The sequence below is a fragment of the Elephas maximus genome, chromosome 12 (assembly GCF_024166365.1).
Source record: "Elephas maximus indicus isolate mEleMax1 chromosome 12, mEleMax1 primary haplotype, whole genome shotgun sequence".
In the NCBI taxonomy this organism is placed as follows: Eukaryota; Metazoa; Chordata; class Mammalia; order Proboscidea; family Elephantidae; genus Elephas; species Elephas maximus.
Genome location: NC_064830.1, coordinates 78,771,987 through 78,792,511, shown reverse-complemented (window position 1 = coordinate 78,792,511; position 20,525 = coordinate 78,771,987).

Below are 20,525 nucleotides of genomic sequence, written 5' to 3'. Positions count from 1 at the left end.
GCTCTACTAGTGGTTCTCAGAACTGGTTCCTAACCAGCAGCATTAGCCTCGCCTGGGAACTTCTTAGAAATGCAAATTCTCAACAGGGGTTCAAACCAGAAAGAACAGGTATGAAGCCCTATTTTCAATATGACAATATTCTAGATTCCAAGAAACAAACCAAAACAGGCACTCATCAACGTGGGCTATGCGCCTTAAACTCAAAGGACTGATATTTCTGGCTTGGGATTAAAAACTGTGACCAAAAGATTCGTGCAAGGTATCAAAATATTGACTTTGCTCAGTCATAAGAAGAAGCAACTTAAATCAGCCTCTGTGCGCTCCTTTTATTTTATTGTACTTTATTTCATTTTTACTTTTTATGTGTGCACTGAGGCTGTAATACAAGGCATCCGCTGTGTAGTGGTTTCCTGCTGCTAGTAAATCCCCAGGCCAAGCCACAAAGATCATTTTCACAGCAGGAGACATTGCTCTCATGACACTGTCCAATTACACTGACTGCAGGTATTACATGGAGTGACCTAGGAGCATCTGAGCAGGGGCTGAAGAGCACTTGACTTCAGGGGCTTGTTGTTGGGCAGCTGCCCTTTCAGGAGCTCAGAGGATGGAGCTGTTGTGTTCACATAAACTGAACTGCTAAATCAAGAGCTGATTACAGTCTAGACTAGAGTCTCGTGGCCTATAGACCACCAGCATCACCATCATCTGGGAGAGAGTTAGAAATGCAGACTCTCAGGCCCTGCCCCAGACCTCCTGAATCAGAATCTGCATTTGAACAAGATCCTCAGGTGAGTTCTGTTTTTTTTTTTCTTTTAATTTTTAAGATTGAGCTATAATTCATATACCATAAAATTCACTCCACTAAAAGTTTATAACTTGGTGGTCTTTAGTATATTTACGAAGTAGTGCAACTATCCCCACTAATTCCAGAACATTTAAACCATCACCCCAAAAAGCAACTCTGTACCTGTTAATAGTCACTTCCCATTCTCCCCACCCATATCAATATGCCTTATTTTTCACTAATCTACTTTATATCTCTATGGATTTACCTATTCTGGACATTTCATACAGATGGAATCAAACATTATATGGCCCTTTATATCTGTCTTCTTTTGCTTAGCATAAAATTTTCAAGGTTCATCCATGTTGTAGCGTGAATCAGAATTTCATTTTTTTTGATGGCTGAATGATATTCCATTGTATAGATACACCACACTTCATTTACCCATTCATCAGTTGATGGACATTTAGGAGGGTTTCACTTTTTTGCTACTGTGCATAATGCTGCTATGAACATTTGTGAACTAGTTTTTTATGGGGACATATGTTTTCATTGCTCTTGGGTATAGCCCTACGAGTGGATTTGCTGGGTCATATGGTAACTCTATGTTTAAGCATTTGAGGAACTGCCAGACTGTTTTCCAAAGTGGCTGCATCATTTCACATTCCCACTAAGAGTGCATGAGGATTTCATTTTCTCCACATCCTCCCTAACACTTGTTATTGTCTGTCTTTTTCACCATAGCTATCCTAGTCTGTGTGAAGTAGTATCTCATGTGGTTTTGATTTTGCGTTTTCCTAATGACTAGACTTGGTGGCATAGTGGTTAAGAGCATGGCTGCTAACCAAAAGGTCAGTGGTTTGAATCCACCAGCCGCCCCTTGGAAACTTTATGGGGCAATTCTACTCTGTCCTATAGGGCTCCTGTGAGACAGAATCAACTCAATGGAAATGGGTTTGATTTTTTTTTTTAAGGAGGAGCCCTGGTGGCACAGTAGTTAAGCACTCAGCTGCTAACTGAAAGGTCAGTGGTTTGAACTTACCAGCCCCTCTGAGGGAGAAAGTTGTAGCAGTCTGCTTCTATAAAGATTACAGCCTTGGAAACCCGATGGGGCGGTTCTACTCTGTCCTACAGCATCTCTATGAGTAGGGATCAACTCAATAGCAATGTTTTTTTTTGATGACTAAGGCTGTTGGTGGTACAGTGGTGAAAGTGCTCGTTTGCCAACCAAAATCCTATGGGGCAGTTTTACTCTCTCCTATAAGGTTGCTATGAGTGGGAATCAACTCAGTGGCAGTGGGTTTGGTTTGTTTGTTTTGCTAAAGGCTGTTGAGCATCTTTTAAAGGTCAGCAGTTTGAACCCACCACGTGCTCCTTGGAAACCCTATGGGGCAGTTCTGCTCTGTCCTACAGGGTTGCTATGAGTTGGAATCGACTCGATGGCAATGGGTTTTGGTTTTTTGGGTTATCAGGCACTTGGATATCTTCTTTGAAGAAATGTCTATGTAGATCCTTCACCTAATTTTTAACTTAATTCCACTTATCACTCCACTATAAGAAATATACTCCAACAATACATGCATGATAATAAATGGCAGCTAGTCAGCAACCTAGGTGTCAGGGGCAATAGGGAGGGGTGGGAATTATGGCAAACCGGAAAGCACATGCCATGTCCTGTCTAAAAGGGTAGCCGCTTTTCAGCTCCAGCTCATGGGTTTCATGTAGGAATGAAGGCTCGATGGTACCAGATCTTTCTGGGGTTTTGTTTTTGTTTTTGTTTTTCAAGGGTACAAGGAATCTGAATTTGTATATAATAATCTCACAAGTTTTAAATGATAATAACTCGTTTTTAAAAAAGAATTATAACATGGTACAGGCCAAATAAAACATCTTTATGGGTTGTATCAGAAACCCTAGTGGTGTAGTGGTTAAGAGCTATGGCTGCCAACCAAAAGGTCAGCAGTTTGAATCCACCAGGTGCTCCTTGGAAACCCTATGGGACAGTTCTATTCTGTCCTGTAGGGTCGCTATGAATGGGAATCAACTCGAGGGCAACAGGTTTGGTTTGGTTTTTGTTTTACGGGTTGTATCTGCCCAGCAAGTCAGCAGGTTGGGACTTCTGCCAGAGAAGTAATAAGTATTGAAGACCACTCCCAAAGTTGAATGTGACAATGTTTTTAGCATTAAAGGTGTTGTGACTATAACTCTACAATCTCTAGGTAACCACACTTATCACTCTGCCTTCCATTTTACTCTGCATTATTGGGATTCTTATTATAAATGTTTCTTATTAAAAAAAAATTTTAATAAGGAGATATTTCAAATAAGCATAGAGAATGGCACTATTACAAACACACATACACCCACCACCCAACTTTAATACATCTTATCATTTTGCTAAAAGTGCTTTAGATTTTTTTCAAATAGCTAAACTTGTAGTTACAGTTGAAGCCAGTATTTTCCTATTTTCTCTCCCTCCTTTCCCAGAGATAGCCTCTCTACCAGAATTGGCTGAGATGTGAGTCCCGTACATGTTTTTATATTTTACTACAGATGTATGTGGGCCACGTGGTGTGAGCCTACACATGATGTGGCCGTAATTAGAATATACTATCATTTGGCATGTTTTTCATTGTAAATAAATAATATCATGCTAAACATATTATTTTGCAAGTTGCTTTCTTCATTCAACATAATTTTTTTCAGTGTAAAAGTTTTGAGATTTATCTTGGATGAACTATCAAGTACTAACTCACTCAATTTCGTTGCTATAGAGCATTCTAGCCTATGACTGTTGTTGTTATTCGCTGCTGCTGAGTAGACCCCCGACTCATGGTAACCCCTGCGTCTTAGTCACTGTCTTAGTCATTTAGTGCGCCATAACAGAAATACCACAAGTGGATGGCTTTAACAAAGAGAGATTTATTTCCTCAGGGTAAAGTAGGCTGAAAGTCCAAATTCAAGGTGTCAGGTCCAGGCGAAGGCTTTCTCTTTCTGTCGGCTCTGGAAGAAGGTCCTTGTCCTCAATCTTCCCATGCTCGAGGACCTTCTCAGGTGCAGGGACCCCAGGTCCAAAGGACACACTCTGTTCCTGGTGCTGCTTTCTTGGTAGTATGAGGTCCCCAACTCTCTGCTTGCTTCTCTTTCCTTTTATGTCTTAAGAGATAAAAGCTGGTGCAGGCCACACCCCATGGAAATTACCTTTACCTTGGACCAGGGAGGTGACCTGAGTAAGGGTGGTGTTAAAAATCCCACCCTAATCCTCTCAACATAAAATTACAATCACAAAATGGAGGACAACCACACAATACTGGGAATCATGACCTAACCAAGTTGACACATATTTTTGGGGGGACACAGTTCAATCCATGACAGTCATCTAGTGTTGCCATAACAGAAATACTACAAGTGGTTGGCTTTAACAAAGAAATTTATTTTCACACAGTCTGGTAGATTACAAATCCAAATTCAGGGTGTTGGCTCCAGAGGAAGGCTTTCTCTCTCTGTCGGCTCTGGAGGAAGGTGCTTATCCTCAATCTTCCCCTGGTTGAAGAGCTTCTCAGGCAGAGGAACCCCGTGTCCAAGGGACACGCTCTGCTCCTGGTGCTGCTTTCTTTGTGGTATGAGGTCCCCAACTCTCTACTTGCTTCTCTTTCCTTTTATCTCTTAAGAGATAAAAGGTGGTGCAGGCTACAAACCAGGGAAATTTCCCTTACATTGAATCAGGGAGGTGACCCGAGTAAGGGTGGTGTTACAACCCACCCTAATCCTCTCAACATAAAATTACTATCACAAAATGGAGGACAACCACAGGACACTGGGAATCATGGCCTAACCAAGTTGATAAACACATTTTTGGGGGGACATAATTCAATCCATGACATCTTGTTCCATAGGGTTTTCTTGGCTGAAATATATACGGAGGCAGTTCACCAGACCTTTCTTACACAGAGCTGCTGGGTGAGTTCAAACTGCCAACCTTTCAGTTAGCAGCTGATGGCAAACTACTTGTGCCACCCAAAACGGCCAGTCTCTGACTCTAAAACCAAAAAAACCAAACTCGTTGCCATCAAGTCAATTCTGACTCATAGCAAACCTGTAGGTAGAACTGCCCCATAGGGTTTCCAAGGCTGTAATCTTTACAGAAGCAGACTGCCACATCTTTCTCCTAGGGAGCAGCTGGTGGGTTTGAACTGCCGGCCTTTTGGTTAGCAGTCGAGCACTTAACCACCGCACGACCAGGGCTCCTCTAGCACAATTTAATTATCTATTTTATGCATGGACATTGTGGCAGATGCTCTAAGTTCCCCCTCTTGGGCCACCCAGAGGCCACTGCCTATACACATCAGCAGGTTTCTGCATCTCTCTACCAAGGGTGTTCTCTGACCATGAGCATGCTCAGTGTCCACAAGGCAGGAAATTATCACTCCCAGGAGTAGTCTCAATCAAAGAGTGATGGGAGTTGGTAGATAAATACCCAGTTTCCTTGCCCTTCAGTGGGACAACCCAGAGGTATGCTCTATATATTCTCTTAGAGGATCTCCAGGGAGATTGAGCTCCAACTGCCCACAGTGATAACCTGCTCACTAAAGCACCTTTTATTGACTTCCCTCCGTTTCGTATCTCAAAACCACTCAACTTCACTCCCTCACCAGGCTTTCTGGATTGCCTCTCAAATGAACTACTTGCACCCAGATCTTTCTCCTAGAACCTGCTTCTGGAGGAACACTAACGTAGACTTTTGGTTGTGCCTGACTTCTCACTAATACTAATAATATTGCCGTGAACCTTTCTGTACCCATCTCCCTTTGCACACGAGATCATTTCTCTAGATAAAGAACTAGAAGCTGAGCTGCCAGGTCAAAGGGTGCCACAAATCTGCTTTATCAGATATTGCCAAATTGCTCTCCAAAGTGGTCATGCCAGTTGGCTTTATCACCACGATTGTGAGGGAGTTCTTGCTTCCTCAGATCCTCTCCAGCCTTGGTATTGCCAGACTCTTACAGTTCACCATCTTGAGCGGTATGAAATCGTATGTCACTGTCAAACAATTGTTCATAGATTTCTGGACCTTAGGCTTCTCCTGTGACTTGCCTGTGCATGTTCTTAGCTCACTTTTTAATTGGGCTGTTTTTCTGTTGTTTTTATGACTTCTTTATGTATTTTGGGTTCTAACTTTGAATTAGGGGCTCTGGTGGCACAGTAGTTAAGCATTTGGCTGCTAACCAAGAGGCCAGCAGTTTGAATCCACCAGCCTCTCCTTGGAAACCCTATGGGGCAGTTCTACTCTGTCCTATAGGGTCGCTATGAGTCTGAATCCCATGGACAGCAACGGTTTTGATTATTTGGTTTTTAACCTTAAACTGGCTTTATGAAAAGTCGACACCCATTTCCGTGATGGATCTAAAGCAGAGACTGACAAACTATGTATGGTTCATGGACCAAATTGGACCTGACACTTGTTTTTTGTAAATAAACTGTTACTGGAACACAGCCATACCCATTCATTTATGTATCGTCCATGGCTGCTTTTTTGCTAAAATGGCAAGGCTGAGTGGTGGGAACACAGACCGTGTGGCCCACAAAGCCTATTTACTATTGGGCCCTTTAGAGAAGAGGTTTGTTGATCCCTGGTCTGGAGTAGTGGCCAATGAGTTCTACAGGAAGTCAGATGAGGAGGCTTTGGGGAAAGATTTCCTCTGTTGCTGCCCTGTAACTTCCTTCTTTGGACACTCTCACAGAAGGACATGGTGCTCAGAGCTGCGGAGCCATCTTCCCACTTTCTCAGAAAAAGCTCAGAAGAATCGCAGAGACACTGGCCCAGCACCTGGGGCTTATTGAACCACTGAATTAACGTCAGAACCAGCCACTGCAGCATTCTTGTTATGTGAGAAAAGTAAGACCAGGGTTGGAATCAACCAAACAATTAAACAATTCGGAAGGAGCTTCTTTCAAGAAAAAGAATACAAAACCATGAGTACAAAATTGGTATGTGTATGATTATTTTATTTAGAAGGAGATGAGAAATTAGAACCTGTTACAAGTTTTTAAAGCTGACAAATACCACACACAAATCAGTTGCTGCTGACTCAGTTCTGACTGATGGTGACCTCGTCTGTGTCAGAGGAGAACTGTGCTCCACAGGGTTTTCAATGACTGACTTTTCACAAGTAGATCACCAGGCCCCTGGGTGGACTTGAACCTTCAACCTTTCAGTTAGCAGCCAAGCGCATTAACCATTTGTTCCACCCAGGAACTCCGACAAATACTGCAGGTATCACGAGATTCAGAAAAATAGCATAAAAATTTTAATTAACTGCCTGATACGTCTCTGCTTTATTTTGCTACAGGAAAAACTTCTGGCTCTAAACATTTCAAATCTTAAGAGGCCCCTCACTTGCTCGCATGGGTCCCTGCAACACTCTGGAAGGTACCTTAGCAATGTGTTCCCATGCTCAATGTGTTCCACTCCGCTCATATTGTTATGCCTCCTGTGGCTTTGTATCTTTGGGTCATGATACCTGGTGAGTCTCCACCAGGACTGCAGGCAGTAACATAACTATACGTGGAAGTGACTGTAAACTGCCTAAATATACCCCACTAAGCCCTTAGTATATCCCACACTCAACTTCCCCTTAGATTCCAAAACTTCCCATGGCCCCTGCAGCACCCCTAGACACAAGGGGAAGCCTGATAAAAGGACATCAAAGTGAAAAGAAACAGAGGTCGTTAAGCAATCGTGATTGAAACATCTTACTTCTGCAAATTTTACAAAAACATATGAGCATGGGAACACATTGCTAAGGTACCTTCCAGAGTGTTGGAGGGACCCATGCGAGCAAGTGAGGGGCCTGAAGCTTCAGTTCCATTAGCTTCTTAGTAAATCTGCCTCTGACTGCTATGTTTCAGGCCACAGTCAGTGGGTGTTTAGCTTATTTGCACCTGAAAGCATTCCTAACTGATACAATATTGTAGTTTCACTCCCAAGTAGCAGCAGCCTGACTCAGAATCAGTATAGTGCATAGTTTCTCTGATCCCTACCACTACCCTCCCAATGCCATTTGATGCCCTTCCTCCATGCTCCCACCACTCTTATTATATCTCCATTGTGCCATTTATTAAATTGAATTACAGTTACCTAGTTACTTATCTGTCTCCCCCTCTACACTATAAACTCAGTGAGAGCAGGAACCATGTTGTTCTTGTTCCCTGGCCTCCCCTCCTTCCCCACCCCCCACACTGTATTTCTAGCACCTGGCCCTGGCCCTGTCTCTGGCATAGAGTAGATACTCAAGAAATATGGGCCAGTCATAAATAGTAATATTTATAGCTCAGTAAATAATAGCTATTTTTATCATCTTTGTTACCAGCCTCTTACACCAACCTTTGCAAACGTCTACAGAGATATCTGAGTATTTTTCATGTGTCTGTCCTTCTGCACAGACTTTCAGCCAATTTGGACATCTGTATTGCTGATTAATGAATTAGAGGATATAATGATTGAAATTGGGGCCAGATGTTAAGATGACTCTTTGAATGTCTCTTAAATTAAGCATCAACTTCAGCCAGAACCACAGCACCAGGATGATAAAATCAAAGCAGAGAAATTCATATCCATTTAGTGATCAAAAAGGTAAAGGATAAAAACGCATCTTGAGATTAAAGCAGACTTCTGAATGCAGGGTACATTTGCAGCTAATTTATCTGAATATTTCCTCCTTCCCCCCCCCCCCCATCCCTGGCTGCTTAAGATTAATGCTTGGTTTGAAGACAGAACCCAGGGGCTAAGAGAAAATTCAGCGCGAAGTTTGCTGGAGACAATTATAGAAATTGCAGAAATGTCAGCTTGGTGGCCCTCTAGAATGAACTAGAGAAGCAAAGATTTCATTCAAGACCAGATTAAAACCTTCAGGAGCCTTAAGCCCCCAAAAGATTGTGTCATATCATTGCTGGGAATTCCGGGTTCTGCTCAGGGTAACTCCATCAGGGGCAAAAAGACAGAGACTGAGTTGGGGAGAACGAAATGTAACTTTATTGGTTGCTCACGCAAGTAGACAGATGGGGCTCCCTGCCATCCAAGACTGCGTCGCAGAAAGCTTCTCGAGGCAGGTTTATATAGGCAGGGTCAGTTTCCGAATACAAAATGGCATATGCACAGGCGCAGAGAGTTTTAGAATGAGTAAGCATTTTCTAAGGCCCAAGTTTGATTCCCCTCGAGGGAGGAATTTGATTATTTTTGTTCATTAGCATGTCAGCTCTCCACCCAGGGGCGGAGAATTTACCATGCATGAAGCAGTTAATGAGCTAAAGGTCATGTGGAATGCCAGGATGGAGGGCAGGACCTGTTTCAGCTGATTCCAGCTAGCCGATGGCTGTTTCTCTTTAAGGAGATTCTGAGAAGAAAAAGAAAGAACTCTAGAAAATGTGCTGGGTGAGGGGCTGTCTTCAGGCTAAGAAAAATGGCTCTAGGGCTCTAAAAAACCCTGTCTTAATACAATATTGTGTTTTCCTTATGTGAAGTACTATGAGGAGCACCACATCACCTATAAAGTTCCCTTCTACCAAAAATGGTTAGCCTGAATCTAATCAAACCTCTACAGCTAAATTCTAGTTTATAGGAAAGCCAGGGACTGGAGTTAACAACACCAGGAGGAAACCATCAGATAAGTTCAGAATGGGATATTTTACAAGACACTTGGCCCAATTCTTTAAAAAATCAATGTCATTTAAAAAGGAAGGAGGAGAAGCAAAGAGGTTGGTGGATTGTTCTGAACCCTGGTGGCCTGGTAGTTAAGAGCTACGGCTAAATTTAGACTCTGACCTGAGGGCAATGGGGAGGCTGGTCAACAGGGGAGTCTCCTGGCCAGAAGTGGGTTGTTTGGGAAATGTCCTCTGGCCGTCGGGCCAGTTGGACCGGTTCGAGGCTATTGTTACAAGGCCTGACCCAAGACTGGAGCGGGAGGAAGGGGTGGATTCACATGACACTCTGGAGGAAGAACCAGCAGGACTGACTGACTGATTATAGGTTGGGGAGAATGAGAGGCGTCAGGTCCACAGCAGGCACTAGGGGATTTGGGCCACGGGGATGTGGGAGATGGAACCAGGCAAGGAGCTGAGGAAGGAAGGAAGGGGAGTTGGTGACCAGTTGGATGTGGGCCACACTGAGCCCAAGAAGCACATGGACCATGCAAGTAGGGATGGGGAGTCTGCCACTGTGTGGGCAACAGTAGGCAGAGTTGAGCTGTTGCAACAGAGTCCCTATGACATGCAAGCTGCTTGGCCCTTTACAGCTAGTTGGCTGACCCTTAATCTAGGCAGTCTGACTTCACAGCCTGCCCCTCACTACACAAGACTGCCTCTTGGGTACTTGGCCAGTAGTGATGATAAATGCAGGTATGTTCTGACCCTCCAACTGGGTGCATCCTTTGGAGGGAAGGAACATGACCTTTTTTTTCAGAACAATTTTTAATACTAATATTTTTGGATTTTATTAGTGAGCTTTTGTCTCAAAAACTGAGCAGTAATGTAAGAACTAAAAGTATATAACTCTTAGAAGAAAATATAGGAGTAAATCTTCTTAACTTTGAATTAGGTAAAGCCTTCTCAGATATTACACCAAAGCCACAAGCAAATGAAGAAAAAAAATAGATTGAATTCATCAAAATTAAAAACTTTTGTGCTTCCATAGATACCGTTAAGGAAGCGAAAAGACAACCCACAGAAATCAGAGAAATTATTTGCAGATCACATATCTGATAAGGGACTTACATCTAAAACATTTAAAGAGCTCTTACAACTCAATAATAAAAAAACAAATAACCTAATTCAAAAATGGGTGAAGGATTTAACTAGACAGTTTCTCCAGAGAAAATACACAGTCACCCAATAAAAAAAAACTAAAACCAAACCCGTTGCCATTGTGTTGATTTCAACTCATAGAGACCTTATAGGACAGAAAGCTATCAGGGAAAGACAAAAAAAAAAAAACACAGTGAAATACCACTTCACATTGACCAGAATGGCTGGCAATACAAAAGACAGATAATAGGTAAGTGTTTTATTTGAGAGGATGTGGAGAAATTGGAACCCTCAGACATTGCTGGTGGGAATATACAATGATACGGCCACTTTGGAGAACAGCCTGACAGTTCCTTAAAAGGTTAAACATAGAGTTACCATTTGATCTGCTGTTCTGCTCCTATGTGTATACCCAAGGGAAATGAAAATATGTATGTCCACACAAAAACTTGTACACAAATGTTCATAGCAGCATTATTCGAATAAACCAAGGAGTGAAAACTAACCAAATATGTCCTTCGATGGGTAAATGGATAAATGAAATGTAGTATAACATACAACGGAATATCATTCAGCTGTAAAAAAAATGAAGTACTGATTCATGCTACAACATGGAGGAACCTGGAAAGCATAAGTGAAGGAAGCCAGTCACAAAAGCCCATATGTTGTACTATTTCACTTGTATGAACTGTCCAGTGTAAGAAAATCCATAGAGACAGAGTGTAGATTGGTGGTTGCCAGGTGCTGGGAGAGCTGGGGTAATGAAAAGTGACTGCTACAGAGTATGGAGTTGTTTTTGGGGGCAATGAAAATGTTCTAAAATTGATTGTGGTAGCCGTTGAACTACTTTGTGAATATACTAAAAACCATTGAATTGTACACTTTAAATGAGTGACTTGTGTGGTATATGAATTATATTTCAATAAAGTTGTTATATACATATAAAGGAAACCCTGGTGGCGTAGTGGTTAGAAGTTCGGCTGGTAACCAGAAGGTCAGCAGTTCGAATTCACCAAGCACTCCTTGGAAACCCTATGGGGCAGTTCTACTCTGTCCTATGGGGTCGCTATGAGTTGGAATCGACTCAACGGCACTGGGTTTGGTTTTTTGGGGATTTACCAAGTAAAGCTGCCTTAAATGTAAGGTATACTCATCAGTTCTTTTTTATATGTATAAATCCCCAGGGTTTCCAAGAGGCTGAGAACCAAAAAATCCAGTGCTGTTGAGTTGATTACAACTCATAGCGACCCCATAGGACAGAGTAGAATTGCCCCATAGGGTTTCCAAGGAGTGCTTGGTGAATTCGAACTGCTGACCTTCTGGTTACCAGCTGTAGCTTTACTTGATATTGGAAACCCTGGTGGCATAGTGGTTAAGTGCTATGGCTGCTAACCAAAAGGTCAGCAGTTTCAATCCGCCAGGCGCTCCTTGGAAACTCTGTGGGGCAGTTCTACTCTGTCCTATAGGGTCGCTATGAGTCAGAATCGACTTGACGGCAGTGGGTTTGGTTTGGTTTTTTACTTGATATTAGAAGTTCTTTAAAAATGTGTAAAAATTAAGTGCACGATTACCTCTGCAGATTTAATGGACTAAAAATAAATATAGCCAAATCTTTGCTTTGATCAACTTTGACAAAAGAGAGGAAAATTCAATTTTTTTGTGTGAAAAAAGAAATAGCTCTAAATAATTTATTAATTTCAAATATAAAACGATAGCATAGAAAAAAAAAACTTTAATTCTGAATGGACAACCCACTTTTCAAACAAATTAAACCATTACTTACTCTTGCCGGATAGGTTATTTCCAAGGCTTTTATATGATAACAAAGACAATAAGAGATAATAAGTAAAAAGGTGATTTTTGTATTTTGTAGATGCTGCAGTTTTCACATTCAAAAGATATCTAAGATAGAAAAATTACTCCATTTTGAAAATTATTGCAAAGTGACATTTGTTTATTTATTTTAATTGCAAAGGGAATAGTAAAAAAAAACCTGGTGCTGTAGAGTCGTTTCCAACTCAATATAGTGAACTTTTTTTTTTTTTTTTAGCAGTTTAGGAACTCTGTTTCTTTTTACATCATTCATTGTAACACACTATCAGGCTCTTAGAAACCCTGCTGGCGTAGTGGTTAAGTGCTACGGCTGCTAACCAAAGGGTCGGCAGTTTGAATCTGCCAGGCGCTCCTTGGAAACTCTATGGGGCAGTTCTACTCTGGCCCATGGGGTCGCTATGAGTTGGAATCAACTCAACAGCACTGGGTTTTTTGGTTATCAGCCTCTTGGAAACCCTGGTAGTGTAGTGGTTAAGTGCTATAGCTGCCAACCAAAAGGTTGGCAGTTCGAATCCACCAGGTGCTCCTTGGAATTGCATGGGGCAGTTCTACTCTGTCCTGTAGGGTCTCTATGAGTCAGAATCGACTTGATGGCAATGGGTTTGGTTTTGTTTTGGGTTTTATCAACCTCTCAGAGGGTAGTTTTCAAAGTTTCACTCTGTTAAGAATTGGGTACAATTTACTCCATGTTCTCGAGGCTCTAAGCTGAAGACTTTACCAAAATCATCTTAATTTACATCATCACAATCCCCAAACAGAGTGAGATCTGTTCTCTTCGGGTTAGGGACAAGAAATTGGATACCAGGAAAGTGATGTAATTTGCCCAAATTCTCACAGATAATCGTCAGATGCAGAATTTAAACCTAGCTGTCTTTGATTCTAAACTCTATGTGCTTGATCAACAAACTTTTTCTCTAACAGCCACAGAGTAAATATTTTAGGCTTTGCAGGCCATATGGTCTGTGTTGCAACTACTCAACTTTGCAAAAGCAGCCATAAACACTACATAAGTGAATGACTGTGGCTGTCCCAATAAAACTTTATTTATGGACACTGACTTTTGAATTTTATTGAATTTTTCATGTATCGTGAAATATTATTCTTATTTCACTTGTTTTTTTTAAAGAATTTCAAAATGTAAGAAAAAAATTCTTAGCTTATAGGCTGTACAAAAGCAGGCGGTAAGTCAAATATGGCTCAGGGATTGTTCTTTGCCTACCCTTGCTGTTGATCACCACAAGGCCCCCAAATTCAATGTCTACAGGCAAATAATGAAATGAGTGAAACAGGCTGGTTATGAGACATTAGGAGTTGGTGGGGACTGTAGCTAATGGAGGAGCCCTGATGGCACAGTGGTTAAGCTTTAGGCTGCTAACCAACAGGTCAGCAGCTCGAATCCACTAGCTGCTCCTTGGAAACTCTATGGGGAAGCTCTACTCTGTCCTATAGGAATTGACTTGACAGCAACGGGTTTGGTTTTAGTTTTTGGGTAGCTAATGGAAGAGCCCATGGCTTCCTAAAGGATACTCCTATTCAGCTCCAGCCATTGTAAGAACATAGGCCTAGTGTTGCTAACCCTCCAGGTTTTCAAAGGAGAGAAGCTGGAAATTCAGGTTTTCATTTGAAATCTCCCAATTTCAATATTAGCACAAATTCAAATTTCTGAAAGAAAATACTGTCCATTAAAACACATCTTATCACTCCCACTAGGATGGCTAAGATTAAAAAAAAAAAAAGAAAACAGAAATTGACAAATGTTTCTGAGGATGTGGGGAAATTGGAACCCTTGTCCATTGCTAGTGGGAATGCAAAATGGTACAGCCATTGTGGAAAACAATGTGGCAGTTCCTCAAAAAACTAAAAACAGAACTACCATATGACCCAGCAATTCCACTCCTAGGTACATACCCAAGACTTGAAAGAAAGACTCAAACAGAGACTTGTACGCCAATGTTCATTGCAGCATTATTCGCAATAGCCAAAAGGTAGAAACAACCTAAATGCCCATCAACAGATGAATGAATAAACAAAATGTGACACGTTCATATGATGGAACACTACTGTTTTAGTCATTTAGTGCTGCTGTAATAGAAATACCACATGTGGATGGCTTTAACAAAGAGAAATTTATTTTCTCTTAATCTAGTAGGCTAGAAGTCCAAATTCAGGACATCAGCTCCAGGGGAAGGCTTTCTCTCTCTGTGGGCTCTGGAGGAAGAGCCTTCTTGTCAATCTTCCCCTGGACTAGAAGCTTCTCTGTGCAGGAAGCCTAGATCCAAAGCACTCACTCTGCTCCCAGTGCTTCTTTAAGGTGGTATGAGGTCACCAACTCTCTGCTTGTTTCCCTTTTGTTTTTATCTCTTGAGAGATAAAAGGTGGTGCAGGCCATACCCCAGGGAAACTCCCTTTATACTAAATCAGGAATGTGAATTGGGAGAGGGTGTTACAATCCTACCCTAGTTCTCTTTAACATAAAATTAAAATCACAAAATGGAGGAAAACCACACAATACTGGAAATCAGGGCCCAGCCAAATTGATATACATGTTTTTTGGGGGGCATAATTTAATCCATGACAACTACTCAGCGAATAAGAGATATAAAGTCTTGATACATATTACAGTATGGTTAGAGCTTGAAGACATTATGCTGAGCGAAATAAGCTAATCACAAAACGACAAATATTGTATGATATCACTTAAATGAAAAGACAAATGTGTAGAGACCAGAGTTTATTAGTGGTTACCACGGGTGGGAGGGAGGGAGAAAAGGGGACTAAATGGTCATGGAAAAATTGCATTGATTAAGGGTAAGATTGCATAGCCAATTACTGTAATTGCTGTCCATAAATTATACATCTGTAAAAAGTTGAATTGGCAAAAGTTGAGTGATAGATATATTTACGACAAAAACAGCAACAAAAAAGAGTAGCTGCTGAGGCTACTTATATACAGCAAAACACATCATGGGATTTGGTTTCCCGATTTGGAGGTTTAGAGTCATGATTTCTTGGGACATCCCAGTTAATTGCCCTAATAACTTTTTTAGTGCTTCTGTTCTGCCTTCTGGTTCATTGTGTGGCTCCTGAGGTCTTAAAAACTTGCAAATGGCTATTCAAGGCACAACAATTGGTCTCTATTCACCTGGAGCAACAGAGGAAGAAAGAGAGTCAGGAATAGGAGGAGGTTATGGAATGTGTGGCTAATTGCCTCCATGAACACCTTCCTCCTTTGCCATGAGGCCAGAAGAACTGCGTGGTGTTCGGCTACCATTACTGAACATTTTGTTCAAATATTCTATAGAAGAATTCTGATTAAGAGGGGGAAAATGCAGAACAGAACTTCAAATTCTCATGGGCTTCAGACTTCCTGGAGCCACGGAGGGTGGATGAAACGCTGAAACTATTGCCCTGAGATAATCTTTATACCTTAAACCAAAAATATCTGCTGAAGTCTTCTTAAAAACAAACAATAGTTTAGCTTAACTAAGTAAAAAAGGTCTGCCTTGAGCAGTATGCTCTTTTAAGAACTACCTATATGGAAATAAGTTGATGACAGCAACTTGAAAGATTAGATAGGAACCTTAGGGGGCAGTGAATTTGTATTAACGGGGGAGGAACAACTCAGAAAAGGGGGGTGAGAATGATTGCACAACTCAAAGAACGTAATCAATGTCACTAAATTGTACTTGTAGAAACTGTTAAAAAAAAAAAAGAGAGAATGTTGACAGATTGTGATAAATGTAACTAATGTCACTGAACAATTCGTGTGAAAATTGTCAAAGGAAACTTAACTTGCCATGTAAACTTTCACCAAAAACTCAATAAAATATTATTTTGTAAAAATCATTAAAAACAAAAACAAACTGAGACAGATAGGGTTAACTGTGCTGGCAGAACAAGAGTTGTTAAAAGATTACCATCTAGAACTTGGGAATCACACCCCCTCAACATGAGATAAGGCTGAAACAACCCATGAATTACTATCTCCTTCTTAGTGTCTCTCTAGTCCCTTCCCCTTTACAGGTTTCTGCATACACATACACAGAAGAACAAAGTGTGACTGCTGTTTAACCTTCCTTAGCCCTCCAAAGATGGTTAAGTAGTGCCAAAGATCAGTGCACTTGTGCTACATCCCATGATAAATGATGCCAAGGGCTGCGGAGAGGACTCCATCTTGAATACCAATGGGTTCCATCTTGGATTCCAGATGCACTCGCAACCTAATTAACATGCACTGCCATTCTGAGAAGTACCAGCCCCTTGAAAGAAGCCCACTAAATATTCATTACTTTATTGTCTCCACGGAACCCATATAAGTCCTAGCCTTGCTTCCCTTTTCAAGTCAGTCTTTTGGGGAGGCTTAGATCTCTCTTGACTCCTTTTATTTGACTCAAGCAAAATAAAGCTTGCTGAAGATAAAGTTTGTCTTTTGCGTGTACTCTTACTCAAGAAAAGACCAGGACTCTTTGCGTCAGATTGGCAATTGGTAACAAAACCTCATCTTGGATCAGATATGACCCACGGTCCTCTGTTTGCAACCTCTTCATGACCTTTGCATGGATTCTCAATCCTGGCCACTCTTAGGAATCACTTCGTACCCTTGAAAAAAATACAGATGCCTGGACATCACCCCAGAATTCCTGATTCAAATGGTCTGTGGTGGGGCCCAAACACCTGTATTTTTTTAAAGTCCCCAGGTGATTCTAAGGTGTAGCCATCACATGTAATAATCCTGGGAGCTCTGTCCATTCTTACCAAAACCAAACACCAAACCCCTTGCCATGGAGTCGATTCTGACTCATAGTGACCCCAAGTGTTTCAGAGTAGAACTGTGCTCCATAAGGTTTTCAATGGCTGTAATCTTACAGAAATAGATCTAGAACTAGGCCTTTCTTCCATGGTGCCCCTGGGTGGACTCAAATCTCCAACCTTTTGATCAATAGTCGAGGAAGGACGGCAGATTTCCTGCTGCTCTCAGTTTAAAATCAGCTTGTTTAACCTGTTCCTCTGCCTGCCCCAAAGCTGTTGAATATTAATACTTCCGCAAAGGACTGGGAGTCTTGTCTCCTGCTCATCGGGCTTCCCACTTGTTAGATACAAGGAACACCTCTTGAGGACTGTGGAACAACATCATAATGAGCACTTGCCAATGAGAAGTCCCCTGGGTGATGCAAATGATTAAGTGCTAGCTACTAACCAAAAGTCTGGAAGTTCAAACCCACCCAGAGGTGCCTTGAAAGAAAGTCGTAGTGATCTACTTCCAAAAGGTCACAGCTGTCGAAAACCCTATGGAGCACAGCTCTACTCTGCACACATGGGGTCTCCATGAGTCATAATCGACTCAAGGGCAGTTGATTTGTTTTGTCTTTGTTTTTGTTTACTTACTGGTGAGGTAGGAATGCATGATGACCCAGCTGTGGGGCAGATTTGAGAAATAGCCTGGAGAATTTTCTGCACAGTGCCCTGCTGTATTTAGAATCCTGGGGGCCTTGAATCCTGGCTATAACCCAAGGGAGCCCCACCCATGGATATAGGCTAACTGCTTGGCTGAGAGATCACCGGTAGCTTCATTTTGCCTTGACCATTTTTTTTTTTTTTTTTATGGCCTACCAGGCCCTGCATGGTCTGGCCCACTGTATCAGCCAGGAGTCAACACAGAAGCACTGTGGATTATGGGATAAGAGGTTTATTCCAGGAATTAGACCTTACATACTTGCGGGAGGAGCCAGGGAAGGGAATGTCCAGGGGGAAACTGGCCCTAACCAGTCCATCAGAGTATCTTAGCACATTCAGCCACCAACATAGAACAGCCAAGGGGCCTCTATGGCGGGCTGAGCCTCTTTGTGGCTACTGCCACAAGCATCTGGGGATGGGCCTGGGACCACTGTTGGCCAGAAGGATTGGCAGTCAGAACATGTCAGTGGTCCACAGCTACAGAACAGAGGTGAGCAAGGACAAGGTGGAACACATCGGCTCCCAGCACATATCTATCACTGTGTCTGACCGGGGGGACCTTCACTTGTTCCTGCCTAGTCTAACAGGGAAGAGGGTTCTGGGAAACATATTTCCAAATTAACCAAATGGACACAGTACAAACCACCATCACCCTGCTTACCTGTCTCAACTCTTCTGACACTACTGTTACCCTCTCTCCTACACTGCCCTCCGCACTGCCCTTCTTTCAGTTCTTAGAAATTTCCAAGTTCTTTCCCACCTTGGGGACTTTTTAATTCTAGCTGAAATGCTAGAATCACCAACTCCTCACCTAGCTCCTTTGACTCCTCCTCTAGGGCCCAGCTTAAACACCATTTCCTCTGGACTCCCAATATAAGTTATATTCCTGTTTGTTTTCTCTCATAGTATTTATTACAACTTGCAGTTGTATACGTGGGGGTCAGTGGTGAGTTCAGTGGTAGAAGTCTCACCTTCTGCCTTTAAGGACTAAGATGTGCCTGACACAAGCCATGGTGTTCTCAGTCGCCTCATATGCATTTGAAAGCTAGATGATGAATAAGGAAGATTGAAGAAGAACTGACATCTTCGAGTAGTGGTATTGGCGAAGAATATTGAATATACCATGGACTGCCAAAAGATCGAACAAATCTGTCTTGGAAGAAGTACAGCCAGAATGTTCCTGAGAAGCAAGAATGATAAGACTTTGCCTTACATACTTTGGACGTGTTATCAGGAGGGATCAGTCCCTGGAGAAGGACATCATGCTTGGTAAAGTGGAGGGTCAGTGAAAAAGAGGAAGACCCTCAATGAGATGGATTGACACAGTGACTGCAACAGTGGGGTTAAGCATAACATGAGGATGGCACAAGACTGGGCAGTGTTTTGTTCTGTTGTACATAGGGACACTATGAGTCGGAACAGACTCAATGGCACCTAAAAGCAACATGTGGGAGGCACGGATTCAATTCCCACCCCATGTACCTCATGCTCAGCCATCACCCTTCTATCAATGGAGGCTTCTGTGTTGCTATGATGCTGAACAGGTTTCAGCAGAGCTTCCAGACTAAGATAGACTAGGAAGAAAGACCCGGAGATCTACTTATGAAAATTAGTCAATGAAAACTCTATGGATCACAATGGCTGGTGTGCATAGGGTTACCATGAGTCAGGAGCTGACTCAAGGACAATTATCAAAAACAACAGGGGTATATGTTTATGGGATTGTAACTCTTGTGCCAGCTTTGATGCTCTTTGAGGGCAGAATTTGTCTGTTTGGTTCACCATTGTAAACCCACTGCCTGGCCTGTAGGAGGTACCCCCCCAAAATACTTATTTAATGACCAGAGTCATTTTCAAGGCCAAAGTTTGATAAAATATTTTCGGGGGGAAATTGGTTCCTTGCCTAATGAATGACTTTGTTTTGCTAAATTATGTATGGTCTAAATATAGCAAAATGAAAAAATAGTATTTTACTTAAATCCCTGCCAGCAGACAAAAATTAGCCTTACTACCCACCATCAGGACCCGAGTCCCCCATCAGCCTGAAAAAACCATTAGGGAGCAATTGCTAAAAGTGGTGTAATTAAGTAAACTGCTCTCCACAGGAGTTTTAATGGCCAGCGTGAGAAGTCTAGAAAGTTTCTATGGCTTAATGGCCAATAGACTTCTCAGCCCTATAGGCTTCTTTAATATCTGCATCATTTTCTCTGTAGGAATGCTTTATTTGAATAGGCTATTTTGTTTAAAAAACGATTATTTTTGCAAAGTTCCCTGGAAAATATTCCAGACAGTCATAGCACCGGTACTATGGGATTATTAGGGCTTTCTACTGTAATACGTGAGATAATGACACATAGCAGGTCATTGACAAATGGTAATTTCCTTCCCACATCTCTTGGGCTATTTTCTTCTAAGGGGATTGAAAGCACTTCCAAACTCCGGCTACTGATTTTGAAATGCCCCTGAAAGAAACCAAGTAGGGAAGAAAAGAAATTTTCTTCTAGGAAGATAAAAATGAATATTTACAAAATGCTGCCGGGCCTCACCTCTGCTCTTTAAATTTTAAACTTAGTTGTAGCTCTAATGCGCCCTTTCCCTTTTTCTTTTCTTTTATGTAAAAGATGAATTACAAACTGGAGAAAACACTACATTGATT